Here is a 21,467-nt window from a genome sequence, read left to right as displayed (position 1 = left end):
CGCAACTGCCTTTGGAGGAGACCGTCGTCTAATCACCTCGGATTAGAAACATCATTGGCTGTGTTGCCTCCCAAGGTTACAGCAAAACTTAATCTCATTTCTGTTAATAGCAAATGCCCCTTGTTCTCTTATAATTAGTCACTGTGGAATTTTAGAAAGGTCATTTAGTTGAAATATGAGACTGCAATTTGTTTAAAGGGGGAAAAAAGGGCAGAGAAAATTATCTTTCCACAATTCAATAGCCCAGGTCACAGTTGCCCCAGGCATTTTGAGCATGTGTGGTAGCAGCTACAGTCAGAAAGCGCGTTTGGCTCGGGGACAGACACAAGTTCATAAAGTTGGCATTAATGTGAACCATGCAGAAGTTGTGTCTTTTATATCCCCAAACACTTGATTAAAGTAATAGCTCCTTTATTTCATCACAAATGTGCCAAGGCTGTGGCCAGACAGACCTTTCTTATAAACAGCTGGGTTATCAGGAATGCAGCTTTCAACAACAGGGGAGTTGTTAGGCTACAAACTTGGTATTTACCTTGCACCTATTTTGGTTTTAGTGACCACTCAGAACAAAGTATTCTTATTCCTTTCTCATTTTATTTTGGAAAATTAGTTTTGAGAAGACTAACTAGCCTTGATTGCCAGCAGACAGCAAATATAAGAAAGTAGGACAGGTTTTTGATTATAAGACTAAGTGAAGACTAGATTTAATTACTTTCTAGCATGCACTTGCATGGTACCATTCTTGTAGGTTTTTTTCCACAGAAAATTACAAATATTATACAATTCATGATGAGATTGAAAATTTGATAAAAAAAGATTAAATTATTTATTAATTGATTTTTAGAAGCACATTGCAGGATGTTATAAGGCATGGTATTATTGCCATTTGGTTTACACAGCTCCCTTCCTGAACAGGAGAATCATCATAAGATTTTTAAAGGTTATGCACCTTTGTTGTGTTTTTGTTTCTGTTCTCAATTCCAAAGCACACTGACTGCAAAGCTGCTAGGCCATTGCTTACTAAGATTCTCTAAGTGTGCAAATACCACCATCACCCAGAAATGACAATCTTGTTTATTGTGTATCCTTTTTAATCATAATATTTGTGCATTTGAATTTTGGATAATTAGAGGCAGGTGGATTTCTGTGAGTTCAAGGCCAGTTTGGTCTACATAGTGAGTTCTAGGTCTGCCAGGGCTACAGGGAGACCCTGTGTAAAAAAAAATGAACTTTACACTTAAGTCAAAAAAGTTTATTGAATAAAGATGCTTACAATGTGGGAAAGAAAATTTTTTGATAATTCTGATTAATCAATGCTTTCCCTATACAGTGACTGAGGGTTATTGCAGAGACAAGGGAAGGACTATCAATCCATGAAGAGGAAGACAGTGAAGGCTGACAAATAGTTATGTGACTCTTTGATGATTTAAACAGGAAAAAATTATCTAGAATGTGTTTTACATAATCCAGTGTTACAAATGACAAAATAAGGAGCTCCAGGATCCAAAATGAAGTATTTACCACCATTTTGGTCTTCCGTGCACATATCCTTCCATTAAGGAATGTAATTTTGCTTAAATGTTCTACCTTGAAATAGCAGAACATATTGAACCCTTATGGAAACACTTGAGTCTCAGTCTGACCACACAAAGATAAGTACACTGGGGCTCTGGAAACTTTGGTAACTCAAAGGAATCTGGGATAGTTTAGAGGCCAACATGAGACTCCTCAGTTAAAGGTGGTCTGTGGTTTATACATGTATGCAATGATGATGAATATATGTTTATTTTAATGTAATCTTGTATGTCAGAGAAGTAACTATAGTACGTATTGAGGGTCAAAATACATGTAATATACAAAATAGACAAAATGTTTTATATTCACATTTTCAGTAAATAGCCAATAGCTTACTGAAGAATTTACATACTTAAGACTTTATTACAAGGGAAATATCTACTCAGAACTTGAAATAGTAATATGACCAAAAACTAGCCATATAAATTTTATTTCATTTTAACTAGTTTCATTTGAAATTGAATAGCCACATATGACTTGTGGTCACTAACCCCTAATGTTGAGCAGTGATATGTTTCTGGGCTGTGACCACTATGTCCACCATTTTGTCTCTGAGTCAAAACCTAAAACCTCATATGAAATCCATGCTGTAACTTAGCTGAAGATCCAGAAAATAATAATATACAGACATTCTGTAATTGCAGCCATTCAGTCACCATTTTAAGTACTATTTTTACTTGTTCTGTGATGTTTTCGTACAGTTACATAATGCATTCCCATCATCCTCCATTATTTTCCTTAACTCCTCCTAGAACCACTACCTTGCCATACTTCCAGCTTCATGTCCTCCATTTTTGGTTCTTAGTAAACCTCTGAGCCCAATTAGTGCTGCTTATATGTATAGGGGTGTGGTGCCATCCACATGGGCATGGGCAAACAGCTAACAGCCACATCTCTAAAGAAGAGTGACACTACCTCCTATCAACTGCTATTAGCGTCTCTGCCAAGGACAGGAACTAGAGAATCCTTCCTAGTCATTCATTTTTGGCACACACTTAACTAAACTAACCTTACTTTTTCCAGTGACCATTCTGTTTCATTATGCTATCAACTGCTATTAGCGTCTCTGCCAAGGACAGGAACTAGAGAATCCTTCCCCTAGTCATTCACTTTTAGCACACACTTACCTAAACTAACCTTACTTTTTCCAGTGACCATTCTGTTTCATTATGTAGCAACTCCCTCTGGGGGCCACAATTTCCATAAGGTCTGTAAATGAAGCCCGAACATTTTTTTTTTTTTAATCTACATCACATAGATGAGGAGATGGGTAACATTCACAGCTTTCAATAGGTATGGTGAATCTTCCTTTGAATCTCATTGTAGTTACTGAAGAGCCAGATTTATACTTTATTGTGTTCCTCCGAAATATAACTTACGTTGATTTAAGAAAGTATTTGCTGATGCTCTGAACTTTCTTCCTTGACTCTTAAATTGTAACACTCCTCACATGGGCTAAAAGTTACCATCTGCCTTTGGGGACATACTGTACATATTTTTCCTTATTCATAATTGGTTTTCATGCCATATCTCTGCTCTTTTCTTCTCTAAGGATGTCATTAAATGGACCATAAGTATTTACTGAATCTCTCTAAGGTGCCAGGCAACAGGTTAACAAGGAGATTAGGTGAGATCAAGTAATTGTTTTAGTGGGTTACATTATAGTGAACAGAAGAAGCGATTGACTCAGGGCATGGGAGAAATAAGGCAACTGAGTATCCTATTTTATAGGAACATCTAGCACCCATGGGAAGGTGACATTTCATCTAAAATCTGAATTACAGTAATAAAAGATACCTAGTAAATCCTTGCTGAAGACGATTGGAGACAGAGCAAATACTTTGATTGAGGCACAAACTAGAAATATGCTTATTTTTCAGGATCAGAAAATGTCTACAGGACTTGGGTAAATGCATACATTTCTTCTTAAAGTCCTTCAAGCCTCAGGTCCTTTTCTGTAACTCTAATCCTCCAAGGTACACAGCTTTTTCAGTCTACCAGCTATGTGCACTGTGCCATTCTTTTCTCCTTCAGCATGCCATACCAACTGCTGATAAATATGATTTATTTCTGGATCTGCCATAAAGGTATGTACAATAGCGCACTGCATCAATACTCAAATTCATAGTGTCTCAACCCAATTTGGTGTTTAACATTATTCATCAGCATTTTACTTGACTTACATAAACTCTGATTTCATAGCATCTTCCTAAGTCATCCATCTTCCCATCCCCTATGATTCTCATTTTCTGCAAAATAATCTACTTGACTGAGTAAAACCATTGCTGAATAGTCATGAAAACCCACAACTTCCAAGCTACTGATGAATGTACCTTTTATTTTTCATGCTTTTGTTTTTCCTGGTGGAAGAAGTTGTTATTTACTTACACTATTTGAATTATTTCATCTCTTTTTGCCTTTGAAGTAATATAATCCTATTAGCAACCATTTTTCATATTTTTCAGTAATGCCTTTCTTACTATTTCTTTTTGGTAATTAGACATTTAGTTTTCTTTCCAGTTTGCTTGATTTTTTTCTTATATAGTAAAATATAGACCACAATGGTATCTTTAACATTTTTAATTCCAATTCTTTTTAATCCACTATAGACTATCTTCTACCACAGTATTGGAACTGGGGAAATCAATAGAAACAATCAGTCTTTAAGTTAATCTAGCCTCTCTGATTAACTTAACTGCTGCCCAACTTCTGCTTTTTCAAATTCTTCCCTCCCTCTTTACTTACTAAAGTAGCCCAGGCAGGCCTCAATCACAGTATATATCTGAGGGTAGCTGAATTTCTGAGCCTTCTATGTCACTACATCATCAAATATTGAGATTACAGGCACATACCACCATACTCACTTTATGCATCACTGGGCATTGCCTAAACCCAGGGTTCATGCCTGCTAGGCAAGAATTCTACAAACTGAGCTACATCCTCGCTGGGCTCATTAATGTTATCTATTTCCCTTTTGGACCACCTCTTTCTATCATCTTTTATCTGTCTGTCACTGCACCTTGATTCCAGATGCTCTCCAGGTTTCTTCCCTTCCCCTTCTTCGACATGATTCTTTGCTCATTCAATGCATAATCTTGACTTTTCTTATCTTGTTAAGTCAGAACTGTCATCTTGACACGGGGATCGACTCAGTTCAGTGTGAATCAAGGATCTGCTTTCAGATTTCAGCTGTACTGTATACACTGTTCCACATTGTTCTCAATCCCTTTGCCACTTGGCAACTGTGTACACTTAAGTAACTTTTTGTTTTATGTTTGTTTTTAGCCAGTGGGACAGAATCTGTATCTTGGCTTCTATATAACAAAATAAGGATTTTAGTTACATTTAAGAAATAAGTACAGATAATTGAGAATAATGTCTAAAACAGAATGACCCCCTCAAAGCTGCCATTTGCATTTCACTGGTGTCTTTGTACATACCACAGTCACACATTGCTTGTCTTATGTCATTTGACCTGGAAGATTGCTGTACCAGTTACTGTTGCCACAATGATTCCACATGCCAAATCATTCCCACAGCTTTGTGGCTTCAAATTACAGCCAAATACAATTGCAGATCAGCCTATAGGCTGGGCACAAATTGGAAGTTCTGCTCTCTGGTCAAACTAGGGATTACTCGTATATTTAAAGAATCTCCTGTTACTCGGCTGATATAAGGTATATAAACTGGGTGATTTCTTTGTGCTCAAATAAGCCTTTTATCCTCTGGTAGGCTATCCCAAGTAAGAGACAGCAAACACGGCTGTAGCTGGCCCATAGAATCACCACATTATTCACTGCAGCATTGCCATTCCTGTTTGCTGCAGCCTGGCACATAGCTGAGTCCAAAAACAGAGTGGAGGAAGTGGCAGAGCAAAGTTATATACTGCATGGAATGAATAAAGGGAGAGAACTGAGCTCATTAACACAGCATAATTGCAGGAGTAATACACAAAAATTCAGTTCTCCCATTTTGGTATCAACTAGTCACAATCCACTGCATGTAAAGAACACCCCTAAGACATCTGTGAGTTTCCTTGGCTCAGAGAAAATTCCATAGTCTTGTAATTTACACTAGGTCCCCACTAAGCTCCTTAGGTTTGGGTCCTTTTCATATAGAAAGTTCTGGACTCTGATGAGGTCTGTTTCTCGTACTGTTATTTCCCTTTTCTCAAGGCTGTAGCTTAATAACTGACATAAATCACCTGAAGAACTTATTTTGGCTCATAGCTTAAACTAATAGGAAGACATTGTAGGAAGGGATGGCAATGGGTTAGCTCTGTGGAAGGCAATGTTCCACTGGTCCTTCTCACACTCATACATCTCACATGTTGGTGGAACTGGAAGCAGAGAGAGAACACACCAGAGTTCGAATGGCTTTTTTCCCCTTAGTCTAAGGTCTCAGCCTGCGGAAGAGTATTGCTCACTTTCATGACACCTCTTCTCCCCTCAGTTAATCCTGTCTGGAGACTCTCACAGACAAACTCAAATATGTGCTTCTCTAATGCCCTTGATATTTGTTAATTCCAACAAGTTGAAAATCAAAATTTAGCATCAAAACTCTACCATGGTCAACTTGACACCAAAACATATCACATTCAATCAGAACTTCCATTTCTGCTCCAGTCTCATGTTCATCTCATAATTCAAATTACATTTAGTCCAAGGTAGGAAGTCTCCATAGTTTTGCACATCCACTATTCAAAAGACCAAAATGTAGGGCTGGAGAGATGGTTCAGGGCTTTAGAACACTGGTTGTTCTTGCAGAAGACCTGGCTTCAAATCCCAGCACCCACATGGCAGCGGACAACTGCCTAGAACTCCAATCCCAGGGGATCCAACTGTCTCTTCTGACCTCCGTGGGCATTGCACAACACGGGTGCACTTATCTACATGCAGGCAATACACGTCTACACATAAAATAAAAATAATAAATAAAAATTTTTTAAAAAACAATAAAACCCCACAAAAGAACAAAGTCCAAGTCTTTTTAGAGACTTGATTCTATTATCTTTTAGCCCCTATTAAATCAAAACAAAACCAAACAAAAAGAAAAAAAAGCATATCACATACTTCCAGTGTAAAGTTGCACACAGTGAATATCCCTGTTCCACAAAGGAAGGCTGAGGGCAGAGCCAGGAAAGATAAGATCAAAGTAAGGTTGAACTTCGTCAGTGCAAACACCAAACTCAGATTAGTGGGGCTGTTGGTGGGGTTGCCTGGTCTTCCAATGAGCTTCAGTAGTTTAATCTCCAAGCTTTGCTAACTGTGGCAGATGTGCTCTCTCTTGGTCCCACACCATATGATGCCCATAGCTTTTTATGGAAAATGTCCCATATTTCTTGCATCTCCAGTATCCATAGTCTTCATTGCAACTTAGGTTTCACCTTCATAGCTCTACACAATGCCCACCTATCATATCTACTCTCCAAAATACAATTGGGAGACAGAAGCAAGCTATTTATTCATAATAGCCCCTTGTCAGGGCTATTAGCAACAGTGGCAAAAAGAACAAGATACATACAACAGATATTTGCCCAGAGCTCAGATCTAAGTACAAAGGGATTTGAAGAAGGAACAAATAAAGTTACACCCTCAGCTTTCTTTAACCATATAAAGTTGAACCTTAAACCTTAATAATGTGTGTGCGGGGGTTGTTTTGTTTTATTTACTTGAGACAGGGTGACAGGGTCCCATGTATCCCAGACAGGCCTTGAATGAAATTGATATGCAAATAAGATCAAAGTCTTGATCCTGCCTCCACTTTCCAAGTGCTAAAATAAAGATATTCCTTGCAATGCCCAGCCTCTACTTTCTTTTGTTTTATATAACTTGTTGTTTAAGTTCTTTCTGGTTGATTTTTATCTATTACACATCTGTTAAAACAGAAAGTTCATCTTCTTTAAGGGAGAGACTCTAGGGTGACTAGACCACAGTGGATGAACTCACACTGAGGGACATTAGGATCCACTAACTTAACTAAACATGCCTTAGCACATGTGACAGATGCATGGATTCCAGTGGGGGAGGATATGAAGGGTACTGATGCAGGTGGGGTTCTAAATATGATTAAGATATATTGTATGAAATTCACAAAAATTCAAAAAATTGAACATTTAATTGTTTTTAATGAATCTGATATGAGCGACCAAACTCACACAGGGTGGGGATTCTGTGACTCTCAGAAAAAGTCTCTGTTTTTACTGAATTTGTTAACATTTTGATGGCTTAAGAGTCATTTACTGAACCCAGAATGAAAGTCAAGATGGATTACACATTCAAACAACAAAGAATCTGGGCACTATGGTTATTTTAAAGTATGATCATTATTGATAAACTCTGTCCTCTCCTGGTACTCACTGGTAGCTTCCCTAGTCTTTAGCTCACCTGCTGTTGTGGGTTTCATTGGTGTTTCTGCTCCAGGCTTAACTAGGATATGCATAGTCCTCTAAACTGTGACATATCCAAAAGAGAAGAATCCTGTTTGATTCATCTCTGCTTTTCGTAAAACACCAAGATAAACCACAATTGGGCTTTAAACATATCTTCAACGAATTACTTATCCACAGCGAATTAACTAATGTCACATTTTAAACAAACTATTCCATTTTAGCTAAATACATCTTTCCTGCCTATTTACATCAAACTCTTTAAAGACTCATGTGGGGTACTGAGTTTTGTTTTATAGTTGTAAGGAAGCTGTTCTGGATAGCTTTGGTAGTCAGCTTGACACACCTGGGAAGAGGGTGCTTCAATGGGAGAATTTCCTCCAATGGGAAAATTTCCTCTATTGGCCTGAGAGCACGTCTTTGGGGGCATTTTCTTGATTGTTGAGTGATGTGGGAGGCAGCCCAGTGTGGGGGTCCTGTATTGTATAAGAAAGCAGGTTGGGCAAGTGCCAGGAAGTAAGCCAATAAGCAGCTGTCCACCATGGCCTGTGCTCCAGGTTCTTACCCTGAGTTCTTTCCTTAATGATGAACTGTGACCCAGGAGGTGTAAGGTAAAATCAACCCTTTCCTCCCCAAGCTGCTTTTGGTAAGTGTTTTTTATCATAGCAATAGAAATCTAACTAGAACAGAAACCATACAGTGGTTTCTCACCAGTTAGACCATCAGCTTCCTGATGTCAAACACCTTGTTCTACCTTCTTCTGCTGCTTTTACTCTATATTATATGGGATAGAGTTATGGCATGTTTAAAGACAGAGAGGGAATTGTTTATTATTATTATTATTTTATTATTAAATATTGTACACCAGCATTTAAGTCATTTAGAACTTAGAGGAATCAATTTGATATAAATAATGTCATGGTTTTTGGAATTTCAAACTTTGGGTAAAAATTAGCTCTTATTTCTCTTTAAGAGACATGTTAATTTGTCTTTTATTTATTCTTTAAAACCTTTTATTGAACTTTTTAAAAATATCATACAAGAATTCTTAATCAAATTTAGATCCCCTCCCCTATCCATGCCTCCCAACCCCCCAGCAGACCTCATGTATTCCACCATACATGTTAAGTCCTATCCAGTAAAGCATTTGTACCCAGGTGCCCTTCAGTGAAAATTCATCCACTGGAGTCTAGTCAGCCTTTCTAGAGATCATAAGTAAGGCATGTTATACCTCACTTGTAGTAATCAATCAGACTCGAATAGTTCCCATTCTAAGCCTGGTCCATCATCCATTACTCTCACTCTACTCTGAGACCTTGTCTGATTAAGTTGGCATGGGTTCCGTGCTCAATGCCACCAATTGCCACATGTTCACATGTGCAAGCTTCCAGTGGCATGAAAGCCTCTGCTTCCCTATGTTTATGAACTAGCCCTGGCTCATGCAATCTTTCAAACCCCTCTTCTGCAATTGTCTCTGAGCTGTGGGTGGGTGACATTTAATATAGTAGTCCTGTCCCAGGACACACACTCTTCAGTCTTCTATTATTTAAAACATGGTTAGCTGTGGCCCTCTGTGTACATATACTCTGTGTACATAAAGAAGCTTTACTAGTGAGAGATAAGGAATGCACAAGTTTTCTCTCTACTACTCATTCTGCTATAGTCCATGAGCCTTAGGTGTAGAGGTTCAACTGTAGATGTGTCACCTAGGACTGGGCATCTCTCAGATGTATATTCCCTGTGTCTGGCCAGCTGTGGGATTCTGCAATAACTACCATCTGTTTCAAAAAGAAGCTTCCTTGTTGAATGGTATACAGTACATGGTATGTTTATTTGTAATATAATAGGTTCCATATTTAGCATATGGAAAGAAATTTCATTTGTCTAGAGATAGGACATAGATAAGGTTTTCTCAAGGACCTATTTATTTTAAGCTTCCATACTGAACATGAGGCAGTTTCTCTTATCTATGTTGCTATGGCCATAAAATAAAATTGTTTACATAGTAGTTATTTACTCTTGCTCTAGAATCATCAATTTGATCAAGCTCATAAAAATCTAGGACATGTGCTGACTGAATGCTGATTTTCAAATATACTGTGTCATCCCAGTGACTAATCTGAGTGAAAGGCATATAATACTGGCCTCAGTTTATGTAACGGAGAAACAAAGTTGTTTGGAGATTTCTGAACTTCTGAAAGCACATAGGACTATTTGCAGATGTTCGGGTGCAGTGAATTTCTAATGCATTCAATAGCTACTATAGGAAAAGAAACAAATACAATCAAATGGGAGAGTCCGATTCACAGATTACAATTTTACTGAAACATTGTGCTTCCACAAGGAGGCACAGCAGAATAAATGACCAGGCTTTAATGCCAGTGGGCAACAGCAACTACACATTTATTTAAAGAAGATGAAGCTGAGTTCAAATTCCAAACCACATTAAAATTAGTGCATTTCCATAATTACAATAATTATTTTTTGTGGTGCCAAGAAAGAAATGGGTCTCCCATAGGCTAAGCAAGCCCTCTACCACTAAGCTATGTCTTCCAGTTCCCATAAATATTATTTCTTAAGGCATATAGATTAGAAATCCAGGGAAGGAGCTGGAGAGATGGCTCAGTGGTCAAGAGCACTCTCTGCACTTGCAAAGAACTTAGGTACAAGTCCTATCACCCACGTGGGAGGTAACAACTGTCTGTAACACCAGTTCCAGGGGCAATGCCCTCTTCTGAACTCTTTGGGCATCGTACAACACGGGTGCACTTACGTACATGCAGGCAATACACTCATAAGAAAAAATAAAAATAATAAATAAAATCTTAAGAACAGAAATTCAGGGAAGACTAAAGCAAGGTTGCAAAATCAAGGATTTTAGATTCCTCTGTGAATGCTTTAAGAAGTAAACAGTATTTATTCCTCTTCATCCCTCTAACAGTAAATAATATTTGACTCAGAATTAGAAAATCCAGAAATTGAAGCTGTAAATGTAAGGAGATACTTGAAAAATGAAAACAAAACAAACGACAACAAAAATGTCATTGCAAGGAAGGGCCCAGTTAGCACACCTCCTGTACCTGCTGCAGTCAATGTGACTTTATCTCTCCCTTATCTTGTGCAGTCGCTGCCACTGCATGACTCCCCCATCTGGTCCAACCTATTTCACTACAGCCCTCCCTGACCTGCTACGGTATGTGACCTTGCTTCCCTCCTTCATCTGGTATAGCTATAGGATTACCTCCATCTTTTACCTGGTCTGTCTCTACACATTTTGAGAAGGTGACCATCACCTTTCTCAGATGAGGATAGGAAGATTTAGAGTGAGTTAAAGGGGCAGAGCTGAGAGAAAAGTCTCAGGAATTTCTTACTTCCAAACTCATATTCCTGTTTATCTTTTTTAATGATTATGAGCTGGTACCTAACAGCCTGGTGTTCTGTGGTGTCCAGATCTTTATTCAGAGCAGCTCTGCATAAGTCTGTGTCAAATAGCAGAAACCCAAGGTATAGAGGGAACTTTAGCTGGTCTGAAGAATATCTAAGATGGAATGATTTATAAAAAGTAGAATTTTACAATGTTTACATGGAATCTCTGATCATGATAGGCTGCGGCACGATGTGAGTGAATTGGAGCACACTTAGGCCTACAGATTCAAAGCTTGTGTCTAAACAGATTAGCAGAAAGGGAAAAAGAAAGCAGAACAAAGTTTTTATCTGCCTCGTTATTCTGGGAGGTCTAGGAAATGGCATTAGTATCTACAAAGATCTTTCTGCATCATAACTTAGTGGAGACCATCAGTTAGCAGGACCAAGCCAACATGCTCTATTTCTTTTATTACAAAGGCAGTAATACCCTCACAAGAACCCCACCTCATGGAATTCTTATTACTTAGCAATAATACAACCTTCAGCCATGGTCAACATAGGAAACTGAGGAATATTTCTAGCATAAACTTTAGGGTAGAAAATTAAAATCGCAGCAATGGGCAGTATATCAGTGATTTCCTTGCTTCTGAAAATTTATTTGACTTATGGAATATACCATAATTTCCAAACCTTCAAGGAATTTTGTCAACTAAATCTTTAACATTTCGGTATTATTAGTGGACAGACGTTCATTGCTTGTTCCTAAAGAAACTACAGTTTGGTATAGAACAATGCTATAAATAGTTTTCAATTATCTTTCATTTACCTTGGTATAATTTTCACCTTGAAAATGAACCAGATAAAATGGAAAACCAATTAGATACAATTTGGAGTATGTTTTAAATGCAAAGATAAGAGATAAAAAATGCTTATAAGTGTTTCCTCTATTTTCATATTCTCTTTCTGCCCAGGATATCACTGTTAAAACTGTATCTATGTCCTGAAAGTTTCTTCTTTTGATAAATATTGACATAGACTTCTTTTTTCTTTTTAATTTTTACAAAAACTTTACTGAGAATTTCATACATGCATATAAAGTGTTTTGTTCAAATCTATGCCAACTCCCTCCCCTCCAACATTCCCCCCTCTGAAGAGGTAACCCTAAAATCATTTATGGATTAGATACAAGCTCCCAAATAGTTTTGACATTTTTGGATTTAGAACAGAGTAGGTTGCTAACAGGCCCAAAGACATTTTGACTTTTAGCCAAGAAACTGGCTACATTTCTTTGGGGTCTTTTTATCCTAACTGCCTAGCCAGTCCCGACTTCCTATTCTTATCATGCCATCCTCTGAAGGGCTACCCAAATTGCCAGTAAGTAATAGGGACACAGACTGTTCTGGCTTCTTCCATGCTGAACAGGGACGCAGGCTGAGACAATAGGAGTGCCCCTTCAGTGGGTCTATCTAAAAGACTCCCAAATTGCATAACTCTTGTCTCTAAGGGGAAGAGGAAGTCCTTGAATCATGAATAGGTGATGTGAAGGAGAAGTAAAGGCAAGATTAATTAGCATTACAATTTCTTGACAGGGAACTAGAAAAAAGTCAGAACAGGGCAATTTTCAAATATCCATATGAGAGTCCATTGGAGTTTCTTGACAAAAGCTTCCAAAAGCATCCCTCTATTGCGTTCTTCCTCATTTTTCTTTTGTCTTCAAAGGTTGGACTAGTTGGTTGGGAAGAGTGGCTGGATACTCAGGTGAGGGTCCAGTGACTCTGCTTGGCACTCCTTTAATGAATGAGCACAACTGTCAAAAAGCCCAATTGTGACTCTGCTGAGTCATCAGGCTCAGCCAAAGTCATGATGATGGTAGTTATTTCATGCATAAGGGACTGCTGTATATCATCATCGTATTGAAAGGACCTGGAATTTAAAAGGATTTGGTGCTAGGAGCCACATATGAGGGAGAACATATGTTATTTGTTTTTCTGAGTCTGTTACTTCTCTTTGTATAACAGTTTCTAGATCCATTTATTTACCTGCAAATTTCATTATTTCATCTTTCTTTACTGCTGAATAGAATTCCACTGCATAAATATACCACATTTTTGTTAACCACTGTTCAGTTGAGAGACAGTTAGGTTGCTTCTATCTCTTATGTGAAAAGAGCAGCAACAAACATGATTGTACAAGTGTCTCTAAAATAGAATGAGTCCTTTGATATATGCCAAGGAGTGGTAAAACTGGGTCACATGGTAGGTTCATTTTTAGTTTTTGAAGAGTTCTCCATACTGTTTTCCATAGAGGCTAAATGAGTTTCCAATCCCACCAGCAGTAAATGAGGGTTCCCCTTTCTCCACATCCTCGCCAGCATTTGGTATCATTTATTCTCTTGATCCTAGCCAGTCTGATTGGGGTAAGGTGCTACTTTAGGATTGTTTTAATTTGCATTTCCCTAATTACTAACAATGTTAAACACTTTTTGAGATGCTTCTTAGCCATCTTTATTTCTTCCTTTGAGAATTCTCTGTTAGCCCGTCGTTTAATTGGGTCATTTGGTTTCTCAGTTCTTTGTTTTTTGAATTCTTTATATATTCTGAGTGTCAAACCTCTCTCAGATGTGTCACTGGTGAAGATTTTTTCTCATTTTTTTTTTCTCTTCACTTTTTTGATTGTTTCTTTGCTGTGTAGAAGCTTTTTAGTTTAATGAGGTCCCACTTATGATTTCTAATGTTAATTCCTGATCAAATTCTGTCTGATTTCCTACACTTATATCCTGTAAGTTACTGCCAATATTTTCTTCTAATAGTTTCAGGGCTTCCAGTTTCTAATAGTTTCAGGGTTTCACATTGAGGTCTTTGATAAATTTGGAGTTGACTTTTATGCAAGGCAAAAGATAAGGATCTAGTTTCATTCTTCTACAGGTGAAGATCCAGTTTTGCCAGCACCAGTTGTTGAAGATGCTGTCTTTCCTCCATTGTGTGTTCTTGGCACCTTTGTCCAATATCAGGTGGCTGAAATTGTGTATACTCAGGTTTGGATCTTCAATGATGTTCCATTGACCTATGTGTCTGTTTTGTACCAGTACCATGTTGTTTTTATGACTATGGCTCTGTAATATACTTTGGAATCTGGTATAGTAATCCCTCCAACATTGCTTTGTGCTCAGGGTTTCTTTGTCTGTCCAGGGTCTTTTTTACCTCCATATGAATTTAAGGATGCATTTTTCTAATTCTGTGAAGTATGTCACAGTGATTTTGATTGGGATTGCATTGAATCTATATATTCAATGGTGGGATGGTCATTTTAACAATATTAATTCTTCCAATCCATGAACATGGGATGTCCTTCCATCTCCTGGTGTCTTCCTCAGTCTCTTTCTTTAAGAATTTAAAATTTTCATTATAGAGATCTTTGGTGTCTTTTGTCAGATTTATTCCAATATATTTTAATTTTTTTTTGCAGCAATTGTGAATTGGAGCATTTCCCTCTATTCTTTCTCCAATTGCTTTATGTTGGCATATAGAAAGTGTGAGGTCTCTCCCTCCCCTCGTGGGTCGTTGGCCACTGGTCCAGGAGGACAGAGGGAGCAGAAGCGATGAACGGGGTCAGGACGGTCAATGAGCATGATGGAAGAAAGCCCTTCCAGGGAGGCAGATTCAGTGATACAGCTCCATTTATTCAGCGGGGGTTAGTTAAAATATAGTGTGGAGGCAGCAGCCAAAGCTTCAGCTGATAGGTGCTCATAGTATGCTTTATTTACATGTGGCAGGGGGATCCTATCATCCGACTATAGGGCAATGCCTAATTATCATATAGAAAAAACCTGGGGGCAGTTTTATTGCAGGTAACTATGCCAAAGGTCATGTTCCAAATAATGTCAGGCATCCATGCTTGGTGGCAATTTCCAGATAAGTCAGGCAGAGAGCAGAAGGCCCCCGCTGAGAAAGGGAGTCCTTCCATAGAGTGCCGAGCCCCTTAGAGCTATCCAGACATGGGGGACTACAACTTTAGCAGCAGGGTCCCCCAACAGAAAGGCTACTGATTTTTGTAGACTTTATAACCTGACACTATACTGAAAGTGTTGATCAGTTCTAGGAATTTTTTGGTGGAACTTTGGGATCTCTTAGGTATAGTATCATATCATCTGCAAAAAGTGATAGTTTGACCTCTTCTTTTCCAATAATACTCCTTTAATTTCCTTCTCCTGTCTTATTGTTCTAGCAAGAGTTTCAAGCACTATGTTGAAAAGGAGTGGCGATACTGGAAATCCTTTTCTGGTTCCTGATTTTAATGGGAGTGCTTCCAGTTTTTCTCCATTTAGAATGATATTGGCTGTGGGTTTGTTGTACATATGTTTAATTATGTTGAGGTATATTCCCTCCAGTCCAGTTCCCTCAAGGACTTTGAATATAAGTGAATGCTCAATTTTGTCAAAACCTTGTTCTCTATCTATTGAGATGACAATATGGTTTTTCTTTTTGAGTCCATTTACATGATTAATGATGTTTATTGACTTGCATATATTGAACCATCCCTGCATTGTGGGATAAAGCCTACTTGATCATGGTGAACGATCTTTTTGATGTGTGTCTGTGTGCAGTTTGGAAGTATTTTATTGAGAATATTTGCATCAATGTTCATTAAGGATATGGTTCTATAGTTTCCTTTTTTGGTTGTATCTTTACCCAGTTTGGGGATTAGAGTGATTCTGGCTTCATAGAAGGAATTTGGGAGTTCTCCTTCTGTCCTGTCATTTTGAATAATTTAAGTATTATTGGTTGGAGAGCTTCTTTAAATATCTGGTAGAATTCTGCTGTAAATCCATCTGGGCCTGGGCTTTTTTTAGTTGGAAGGCTTTGTATTACTGTTTCAATTTCCTTATACATTATGGGTCTGTTTAAACTGTTGATCTCTTCTTCTTTTAAATTTGGAGGTCCCCATGATTTCAGATATCCATCCATTTCTTTTAGACTTTCAGATTTAGTAGCATATAGGTTTTTAAAATATTACCTTATAATGGTTTGGGTCTTTGTGGTGTCTGTTGTGATGTTTCCCCTTTCATCTCTGATTTTGTTGATTTGGATTTGCTCTTTCTTTTGATTAGCTGGGCTAAGGGTCTGTCTATCTCGTTTAGCTTTTCAAAGAATCAGCTCTTATATTCATTGATTTTTTTGTGTTGTTTTCCTTGTTTCTATTTCATTAATTTCTGCTCTGATTTTTGTTATGTCTTCTCTTCTGCTGGGTTTGGGTTTCATTTCTTCTTGCTTTTCCAGTGCTTTGAGCTGCAGTGTTAGGTCATTTATTTGGGATCTTTTCAATTTTTTAACGTAGGTACTTAGAGCTATAAATGTCCCTCATAGGACTGCTTTTAATGTGTCCCAGAATTGTGTTGTGTTGAATTGTCCTTTTTGTTGAATTCCAGGAATGCTTTTACCTCTTTCTTAATTTCTCCTTTGACCCACTCATTGTTTAAGAGTGTGTTGTTCAATCACCACGAGTTCAGGTAGTGACTAGGGCTTCATCCAGTGTTGATTTTGAGCTTTATTGCTTTGTGGTCTTGTAGAATGCATGGAATTATTACAATATTTTTTTATTTGTTGAGGTTTGTTTTGTGGCCCAGTTATGTGGTCAGTTTTTTAAAAAGTTCCATGAGGTGCTGAGTAGAAAGTATACTCTTTGGTGTTTGGGTGGAATAATAGAAAGATGTCTTTTGGTCCATTTGATGTATGGTATTTAATTCAGACTAATTCTCTGCAGCTGACCTGTCTAATGGAGACAGTGGGGTATTGAAGTCCCCTACTATTACTGAGTTGGGGTATCTGTGTCTTAAAGTCCTGTAGTGTTGTTTTTATGAATTTGGATGCACAAAAATTTGGTGCACATATGTTAAGGATTGTAATATCTTCTTTGTTAACTGTTCCTTTGATCAGAATGAAGTGACCCTCCTTATCTCTACTAATTAATTTTACTTTGAAGTCTATTTTGTCAGATATTAGAATTGCAGCCTCTGCTTGTTTCTTAGTGCCCTTTGCTTGGAATCTTCTTTTCCATCTTTTTACTTTAAGATAGTGCCTGTCCTTGAAGGTGATATGGGTTTCTTGCAGACAGCAAAGGGATGGATTTTGTTTCTTAATCCATTCACGTAGCCTGTGTCTTTGGACTGGGGAGTTCAGACTATTGATATTTAAGGTTATTATTGAAAGGTGTGTATTTGTTGTCATCATTTTGATTGCTATTTGTGTTCTCTGTGTAATTTTGTTTTTCCTAGATTATATCTTTGTTTATTTTCTTTTGTTGCCCCAGCATATAGTTGTTTCACTCTCTGAGCTCTGTATTGCTTTAAGTATTCTTTGAAGGGCTGGTTTTGTGGACATGTGTTCTTTCAGGTTATTCATGTCATGGAAGATTTTTCTTTCTCCCTCAACTATAATAGACATTTTTCTGGGTATAGTATTCTTGGCTGGCATTTATTATCATGTAGAACTGGAAACACATTGGTCTAGGCTCTTCTGGCTTTCATAATTTGCATTGATAAATCAGCTGTAATTCTGATGGGCTTTCCTTTGTATGTGACTTGTTTTTCTTTTGCTGCTTTCAGTATTCTCTCTTTTTTCTGTACATTTAGTGTTTTTACTATGCTATGTCATGGGGAGTTTCTTTTCTGATCCTGTCTATTTTGTTTTCTATGTGCTTTCTGTATTTGTATGATGATGTCTTTCCTTAATTTTGGGAAATTCTCTTCTACAATCTTATTTAAGATTTGGTCAAAACAATTAACCTGAAATTCTTCTCCTTCCTCTATTTCTATAATTCATAGATTTGGTCTTTACATGTTGTCCCACATCTCTTGCATATTCCATCCCTGTGTTTTTAAATTTTTCCATAGTCTTTGCTTGAGTGTTCCAATTCTTCAACTTTATCCTCCAGTGTTGATATTCTGTTTTCCATTTCATTCATTCTAGAGGAGATCTTTTCCCTGTTGTTTCAAGTTGGCTTATTGAGTTTTGCACTTCCTTCTTCATTTCTGCTTGACTTTTCTTCAAAGTTTCTATCTCTTTTGTGAATTTATTCAGAAGTTTATCCCTATCTTCTTTTAGCTCTTTGATTTGTTCATGTGTTCTTTAAATTCGTTGAATTCCTTGATCATGTTTACGATTGTTCTTTTAAATTCAGTGTCCTGGGTTATCTCTAGGGGGTTATCCTTGTAGAACTCTTCTACAGAATTGGTGGGCTTTTCTGGGGACATAGTGTTTTGGCTTTCCATTTTATTATTCTTCCGTTGTGGTTTTGGCATGTGACTTTGTTTTGTTGTTTATGATTCTGATATGAGAATTATGTTGAAATATGCTTCTGTTTGTATTATCCGGGTGCCTAGATCCATTCTTTATTGGTTATGTAAAGCTGGTTGGTAAAGGGTTCAGGTTCTCTCAGGTTTATTTTGGAGGTAACTGATGGCTACACACAGAAGTCCAATTCAGGTTCCAGTCAGGTACATTCGGGCTTCCTTCACCATGTGGAGGCAAGATCCACTTTCTCTCAGGCAGGATCCAGGGGCTCTCAGGCTGTCCCCAGGGTGCTCAGGCCCTCTGGTAGTTGGAGGCCAGAGGGAGGCCAGAACCCAGCACTCTCTGAGCCCTGAGCAGCCCCGATGGAGCTCCAAACCCACCCTCTCAGGCTCAACATAGACTTCTTTATATCTATTTACTGACACAGACATTATAAGTACAATTTGCATATTTGAGTATTTAGTTTTGTGACAAAGACAAAGAAATTTTAAGCAACCAAATACTTGCTTTTTGAAAATAAGATACAAAATATTATTTAGAAATATGTATGAGCTTATAATTCTATGCATTATTTCTGATGTGGGTTGATAATTCTTTGAGAAAAGGACAGGTGGATTTTTATATGTATTGGTGGACAAAGGTCTGATTTTAAAGACCTAGTTAATAAAGGACAAGGCAAGGAGATACAAATTGCCACTGAATATTTGCAAATGAAGAGTGGGAAGAAGAAAAGTAGTGGATATGAATGATGAGGAAATAAATGAAAAGGTGGATGTGGACCATTGCTGGTCCCACGGGATATGTTCCTACATGGGGGGATTTTGGACAATATGTAATACTTACTCTTTGCTCAGTTGCTATTTCCACAAAGCTTAGTGGTATTCTTTTCTATAATCCTAAAATGTCACAACAAAATAAAGAAATGGAGTAAGGATTAGCTTATCATAGGTTTGAGACGTACATATGTCTCAGTAAGTGGAGATTGGAAACAGAAATCCATGGAAGTAAACATCAAACAAAAAGCAATTCTACACTGTCATGTTAGCATATGCCTTTAATCCCAGCACTCGGGAGGCAGAGGCAGGATTCTATCTATAAAACCTAGGACAGCTTGGTCTACAAAGAGAGTTCCATCCACTCATTTCCATTCACATTCCTCCCATACCCCACCCTGATTTTGGGTTTATCTAAAGTGATAACATTCTGTATCATAAAAGAAAAAACATATATAATATGTTGGTGTAACATGGCAAAGTTGATATAATTTTCACCCTCCTCATATATAACAAAGAAAATGAACAAATTATAAGATAACAAATGAAATGAAAAATCACAACAGATCTCATAGATACCAAGAAGATTATAAGGGGATTAAGCATCATGTTGAAATGATTTTGATAATTTGGAATAAAAAATCTTGTAAAACAGTTTATCAAACCTATTATGAGAAAAAATAATTTCTAAATCAATTGACTTTTATCTTAAAAATATATTTCCACTTATAGCCAAGTAACAGTGGAAGCAATATTAATTCACTCTGTATACTACACTGGGCTCTGTTGTGCTCTACTACATTAGGCTAAGATATGCATCAAATAGCTTTTCAGATACAAACAAATAGCTTGTACAACTATGATTCAAAGATGCAAACCAAGCAAGGTGAACATAGCAAAATCTCTGGTTTTCTTGAAGTTATATTCAGAATCATAGAGAAAGGAATTCACAGATTTCCAAAGATATCATTGAGGTTTAATGATAGACCTTGTAACCCCGTAGAGTAGAGCTTCAAACCGGTTTCTCTAACAGATAAATCTCTTTGCTTCCACAAATGTCACCTGTAATTGTTCTCAGAAACATGTCTCTCAAGAGTCTAAGTTGACCTGATTATTGAAACTAACATTTCGTCTGTTTTATTTTGCTTTCAACTGCTGTGATAAAAACGCTGACCAAAACCAACTCGGGGAGGAAAGGGTTTATCTCACTTACAGTAGGCACAGTTCATTCCCAGGGGAAGTCAAGGCAGGAACTCATGTCAGGAACCTGGAACAGAGACCATAGAGGAGTGCTGCTTACTGTCTTGCTCCTTTGGCCTATGTTCAGCCTAATTTCTTATGCAGCACAAGCCCACAGTGGGTTGGGTCCTCTCACATGACTCAACAATCAAGAAAATGCTCCACAGAACTGGCCACAGATCAGTCCAATGGAGGAAATTTCTCAGTTGTGAGTCTCTCTACCCAGGTGCGTCAATATGAGAACTAAAACTACCCAGCACATCATCCATAACAACTTCTGTGCCCTCCAGAACACATGATTCCTGGGCTACAGAAAGTATTTTCTTATTATGGTTGCTGCTTACTCAACAGTTCCTCAGTTACTATAGACTGCTATAAAATACTATTCTGTATTCTATTTCCTATTAAACATTACATTTATTTTTATTATTTTAATGAAAATCATATACTCATCTTCCTTGCAGAATGAATGAAGATGAACTAAGTAGCATATGGGAACTAACAAAAATTAAACAGTGCATTGTGAAGTGCTTTGTGCTATTAGTTTGAGGCATGAGTGCAAATTATTATTATTGCAGGGCCATATTCTGCCAAATGTTTTTAATGTAATATGTTTATTAGTGGCAGGATATAGTGTATTGCTACTAAAAGTGCAGCAACTTAATTCTTAGTGATACTCATTATGAAAAGCAAAGCTTGTAATGGCATTATAACAATATTTTGTTGAGATGTACATTGTAAGAAAATTGATTTTGGACTGGTGCTACATCTTTAACACAGGTAAAAATGCTGAAGACATTTTTCTCCAGACAGTCTGAATATTTTTCTTTCTACTAA

The sequence above is a fragment of the Nannospalax galili genome, unplaced genomic scaffold (assembly GCF_000622305.1).
Source record: "Nannospalax galili isolate Female #2095 unplaced genomic scaffold, S.galili_v1.0 scaffold402, whole genome shotgun sequence".
NCBI classification, from domain to species: domain Eukaryota; kingdom Metazoa; phylum Chordata; class Mammalia; order Rodentia; family Spalacidae; genus Nannospalax; species Nannospalax galili.
Note: the sequence above shows the minus strand (reverse complement) of the source record.